Raw genomic sequence first — 7,064 nt, 5'->3', positions numbered from 1 at the left:
ACAGATGGAATCATTTTCGAAAAGAAATATACAGGACGAAGACGTCCTTCATCATCATATTGACTTAAGATCGCGCTATAAGCCCTACTACTACTATCTATGTGGATTACAAAAGGACTAGAGAAGTCCGGGACTTTCAATACAATATGATTTATAATGGCCTCTTTTATTTGATCTAGTATCTCATCTTCTTCTTTTCCCCAACGAAATGGTATTTTATTTGATTTTAAAGCATGTAAAGGACCCATTAGTTCACCATAATCTTTCACAAATTTTAAATAATATGACAAGAAACCAATCATCTTACTCAACGCTCTACGATTCTTAGGACGAGGTAGATTTTTAATTACCTGGACTCGGTCATCATCGATCATCATATATCCACCTGAAAATATATAACCTAAAAATTTTATTTTATTTTTACATAGTTTAGTTTTTCTTTTAGAAATAGTAATACCCCATTTTCGTAATCTCTGTAAAACTAGCTCTAATATTTCTTTATGCTTTTCAATAGTATCAGTATGAATAATAATATCGTCACAAAATATATCTAAATAATCTCCTAAGAGATCCCTAAAGATTTTATTCATGATACTAGAGAGAATAAATGGTGAGTTTATGAAACCCATCGGCATTTTCAAATATCTTAACAACCTAGTTGGAGTAGCAAAAGTAGTATATTGCCTCGAGTTTTCATCTAACAGTAATTGGTGGAAAGCTCCCTTGGCATCGAGAACGCTGTAAATCTTATGTTTACCTATATTAGCAATAGTAGCTTCAGCATTAGGAGCTGGAAATCCAGTTACAAGCACTTTTGAATTAATATTAAAATAATTTACCACTAGCCGCTTGGTTCCATCGCGATTATTAACTAGGAAGCACGGAGAAATGTAGGCAGAACTGGAAACTTCTTCAATGACCTTTTTCTTAATTAATTCATCCAAGTATTCATCTAATTCACGCAACTTATGACGTGGCATAGGATATGGTTGAGCTATACTCGGACTTAAATCATTCATTTTAATTTCATAAACAAAATCTTTAACTGTTCCTAATTCTTCATTTATAACGTCCTTATATTTGTCTAAAACGTTCTCAACATATGGTATTAAATCGTCAGAAAAAATATTTTCATGAAGGTTTACTGTACCTGTATTTTCTTCCTCCGGATAAATATCATGGATGGTAGGATTGGAAATTGGTACTCCAGCTGGAATGTCTTGATATTGTTCACCTCCCCTAACATCATGATCCTGAAGTACTGTGGAAGATCGCTGGCTGGTCCCTGGTTTCGGTTGCCGAACTCTGGACTCCTCCCTACAAAAATTCCGCTTGGCTCTTTTGCGTTGCATATGGAAACACTGCTGGGCTGTCTGGCCGCTGTTCCTGGAATCAGCTGATCGAGGTTGACAAGTGGTTGACGGCTGTATCGTTCGCTGACTAGGTCTGGGTTTCCCCGCTCCCCCTGCGTCAAGGTCGTGCGGCGACACAGAGTTCTCAGGACCAGACCTAAAACGAGAAATTTGTGGGCACAGATCACTGGATTCACAACGAGTTTGATTCCATTCAGTTAATTTTACGGTTAAATTTAGTTCCGTAAAGTTCAACTCACGATTTCGAATGTTTATATTAACGTTATATTTTTGTAGGAAATCAAGTCCCACTAGCAGTTTTAAAGATGAATGTTGAACCACCGAAAACCAGTTTACAAACTTAACACCATTTATAAAGTATATTAGTTCCACTTGTTTAGAGATTTTAATAGGTTCAGAATTCATGACTGAGAGGGTAAAGTTCACTACTCTAGTTTTTGGACGGCACCTACGTTCAATCCTGGCCAACACTCGTTCTTCAATTAAGAACAGGCTACTTCCAGAGTCAATGATACAGGGATACAGATCTCGACAAATCGAAACAGGCATTTGTAATAAGGAGGGAGGTTGTTCCTCACTAACATAGTATGTTTTTTCTCCACGAATGTTTCTTTTATTATAAGGACACATTTTCCAAAAATGATTATTAAGACCACATAAATTACATTTACTAAAATTATTCCTCTGCCTATTTTTCTCGTTAACATAACCAAGGGGTTTTACATTCTGATTTTGTTTTTGTGTAATAAATTTATAATCCAACCGGTAACGCCGATTCATTTCGTAACTTTCTGCAAATGCAACTAATTCCTTCTCAGTATGGGGAACTTGAGTAATTATCATTAAATCCCTTATTTCAGGTGGTACAAGGTTAGCAATAGTTTTAGTTAATTCATCCTCCGACATTTTCATATCAAAAATGAATAATACACTTAATTTTTCCTTAATAAAATCTACCAGAGATTCCTCTACTTGCATTATTCTATACAACGTTATTTTCAAGAATTCCATTTTTACTAGCGGAGTAACAAATCTTACTAAAAATGCTGTTATAATTCTTTCCCAGTCAGTGGTGATATTCAATAACCTTTGCATTTCCTCGAATGCTGGGCCTCTACATTTACTCAGAGAAGCCACTAACAAAGCTTCTACACAATTTTCAAGTTGGGCTTGTAACAAGTCAAATTTTAATAAAAATTTACATACTTCAAAGCCATTACTTCCATCTATTTCAGGTAACTGACTAACCTGCTTTTCTATAGCTTTATACATGTTATCACCCAAAAGCTTATTAAAATTACATCTTATAGCTGGTCTAACAGCTGGCTTTAACACGCGATGTGGAGGAAGAACCACACCTGCGAAATCAAGCGAGGAATCGTCATCGTTTACTCGCCCGTGTCCGCAAGCATTCGCTCTTTCCCCTTCGCCAAGGTCAACTAGGAGAGAATTCCCCTGGCCATTCTCACCCGTTGAAAAACACTCAAGAAGGTTCTGTGACATTTTTTCCCCCAGGTTTAAATCCTAAAACTATAATTTCTAATATTACGCCTAAATTCCTTCTCGCTATTTTCACTTATTATTACACTTTCAATTAATGTCTGGTCTTTCATTCGTAATTTTCGTACTCAGGTTCAATTCCAAACTAATATAAATCCCTTTCTTTCTAACCAAAGTCTTAATATTTCAGGTAGTTTCGCAAGGTAACTAAATTACTATGCAGCAATCATGTCAAAGATAAGACAAGTACACTGCATTTTCCGAGTGGTTACGGAAAACAAGACTTGGTGAAAGGGTTATTAAACAGTTTTTAAATTAGAAGGAATCAGTTTCAATTGAGACATAATTTATTATAACAAATAATTTAAAGAAAAACATATAAATATAATAACAACTAACAAACCGATTCCTGGGTGAAATTGCCTCGCAATCACGGCTTAATGTCGGAAGGCGAAAATTAGCTATTCTTCCACAACTCATTTAATTTATAATAATTTGATTTAAATTTGAAGTTTTCATTTAGTCTCAAAATCGAAAGTAGAAATTAATTACCAAACCAATATTAATAAGTACATACACAGATGATCTAATAGGAATCGGGGCCATTCCTAAGTGGGTGACCAATACTCACCTGGTGGTTTGATCGAAAATGGAAAATAAAAAAAAGGTGATAAATTTAGAATCGGGGAATATTAACCACACACTCGCAATGCTCCCGTTTCCTTATACAAACCACAATACACTAAACACTTTTAACTTCTCATCTTCCCGACACAATTTCGAAACAATTTCACTCTCAAAATTATAACATGTTGACTCTTGTTATTACCTTGCGAAACTACAAGGTTCGATAGGTCAATTTATCAAACGTAAGTTTATAGATGGCAGCACATTAACTATTCATAGCAATGTTCAATGTTTCCAACTCTGATAATCACAATCTCGTTTGACTTTTTTTTCATTATGCTTCACTATGTAAACAAGTATCGATATAGATAGACCAAATAAGATGAAAATAGTTCGTTAGTGTAGATATAGATTAAAGATTTTAGTTCCTATAATTATGTGTAAAACGAAATGTTGAAGATTAATTAAGACAATCTAAACTTATAGAAAATTTCGTTAATTGTGTGTTGTATTCCAGATAGATTAATTAAGTAGAATAAAATATATATCCTCATAAAGAGATGTCTTTCTGTCGATATAGTAAAGTGATCTAGCTTTAATACGTATGCTCTTGCCAAATATAGTTACTGCACTCTAGATTTACTTTGCAAATTAGGCACGATAGCTATCGATCAAAGATAAAACCTTCTATTAAGACTTCTTACCTCTAATAACTCAATACAGAATTTTTGTGATTCATCTTTCATCTCTTGAAGCTATGCGACTGCTTCTGCTTCTTCGGAGATCTAAACCTTTTAGAATTTCCACTTTTTGAAGTAAATTTTAAACTTTCACTCAAACAGCTACTGCTTGGTTATTATTTACCGTAGTATCATGGTTCGTACCTCATTCTTTCATGATAGAGCATACTTTCCAACGGTACCACTTGCTTGTCAGTATTAGACACCAGAAACGGGAAAAAATCGGCAGATTTTTTGAAAAGAAAATTCGGAATATTAGCGCACCTCTCGCTCGGCTCCGGGTTCACGTAGGGATCTGATTTTTTTAAAAACGTTGAAATGTTTATAATACGTGCACAAAATTTCAACATTGTATCTTGGAAACCAAGGTCGGGAGAAATTTTTGAAAGTCTGAAGGTGACCCATTTTTTCATATATATATATATATATATATATATATATATATATATATATATATATATATATATATATATATATATATATAATATAATACTTCAAAAATGTACTGCGTCATTACTATTTGACCTAGAGTCATGGTTCATTTTCTTCAGTATAACGATACTGTTCCAACGGTACCACTCATATGTTCGTGTCGTACACCAGAACCGGAAAATTTTGGAAAACACAAGATTTTCTTTTGAAAATACCGCCAAAACATTTTGCCCTCTGGCCCGGGCCTGCGTTCACGTAGCGATTTGATTTTTTTTTTAAATAATATGTTATGTACAGTGGGCCACATAAATTCTTGAGGTATAAAATCCATGAGATAGGCAACCCAATTAACGCCTGCTCCAAGATTAATTACGCCTGGTAGTAGCTAGCACAGCAGCGTAAAGTTGCTCCAACTGTTAAAAGCACAAATCGTAAAGAGTGTTTTTGAGCAGCAGTGGAACGAAACGCTGGCTGACGAAATGACAAAAGGGAGTCTTTGGATACTTGTACTCACAGTAAACAGCACAATACCAGAAAGAAATATACAGACACCAGAGACGCCGATGAGAAGATAAGAGTCAGGAGACTTAAATAAACTTATTATTAACTCAAATGAGGGACTATAAACAAATTATCTGACTTCAAATGACTATACACATATGCGTATCAAATAATATACGGATAGATTAAGCCGAATATGTAATAGGTTATTTTTTTAAGTAAAGACAAAGTCTTGCGCTGAGTTTTGAAACTATTAACAGTAGTCCTACCTGCAAATCATTTAAAGTATGTATCGATCATTCTGGGGGACAGCCCAGCCTCCAATGAAAATTTTGGGGGTCTAACAGGACCTGTGCTCCTTGGTTCCGGCGCCAATGATTGATACGTAATACTACACGTGTACTTCGAAAGAAGAACTTGTATGATTTCATTATTCGTTAAATGACTTTTCAAAATGCCAAATATTGGTACGCTGTAATTTATTTGTAAATATTAAAAATTCAAAATTCGATAACACTCAAACGAGTTGAACTTATCCGTACTAAGCGTATTTCCGCTTAGGTTGCAAATATAACTGATGGTTCCTGATTTGTATAATATTTGTGAATTTTTATACATTGAGACACAAGGAGAAAAGGGGAGAGTTAGTGTGAATTAACAATTTAAAATTACACGAAATTAACGGATAATATCAAATATAGAACCATTAAATGAATTAACTCTGTAACTCGTTTATTCCATTCATTTTTCTTCCTTTATTTTCAGGATTACATCATCACTGATTTTCTCCACTGGAGATTATCTTCGTTTAGCAGCATCCAACTGGAGCTCAGCGTTGTAAATGAAACATTTTAAAAAGTGTAAAGGCAGAGGGCGAGAATCAAACCCGGGGTGGGAAATTGGCAAACGACAACGCTAACCATTCACTTAAAGCGTTACTTGCTCCGACTCGCCTAAACAAACAGCCTTTTCTGTTCGCTCGAAGCAGTATCTTGTTTATAGCCAAACTGATTGGCAAAACACAGGAATATGTAATTGAGGACTCGGAGGGCATTATATCATAGTATTCACTAAATTATTTACGTTACAGATTTTTAACAACAAAATACAAAATTTCTTTATTTTGAATCAAATATTATCCCTTTAATTGGCAAAACGTGAACGAGTTAAAAATATCAAATTTGTATGATTTGCCCATTTTAGGTACTAAATCCAAAATTTAGGGTGAAAATGAATTTATTGTTTACAATAAATGAAATATGATACGTTGCCCACAAGCAACCATGCAAATTTGAGATATATTTTTTCGTGTTACATGTCTCACACTTTGTGTATATTTTTTGCTGGCTATGATCTTATAAAATATAAAGCAATTACATTCTGATTACGTGCTTCTACAAAGATATATTTGGAACATACAAATTATGTATATTGTGGAAACAGGGTGTAACATAAATGCATGACAAAAAGTGACAAGGTGATTGAGGACATCCAAATAAGTAAAAATGTTCCTATAAACATGGGTCAGATGCCGCTTCGTTTCCGAAATACATTGTGTTCACATGTCGAGTCCCTAAAATGGCTTACTATGGGAAAGTAAATAGAAATGTTCAATATTACAGGAATAATATAATCAAGCGGAATTATGCCTCTGCAAATACATTTACACTAACATAGAAAATGAAACGTTTGAGATTATTTGGTTGACAATGTTGTCAACCTGGTACAAAGTGTTATGTTTTCAAATAGCAGTAGACGTCCACACTTTAGCATATGATTGCTGACATAAAAACGTTCCTAAATATGGAGCACTGTCTTCCGAAGTTTATGTGACATAAATTAACGCTCCGTTATCCATCGAATACCTTCCTCAATTACTTATCTTTGGAAA

Source organism: Thermobia domestica, chromosome 5, assembly GCF_964235325.1.
Source record: "Thermobia domestica chromosome 5, izTheDome1.hap1.1, whole genome shotgun sequence".
Taxonomy (NCBI): domain Eukaryota; kingdom Metazoa; phylum Arthropoda; class Insecta; order Zygentoma; family Lepismatidae; genus Thermobia; species Thermobia domestica.
Note: the sequence above shows the minus strand (reverse complement) of the source record.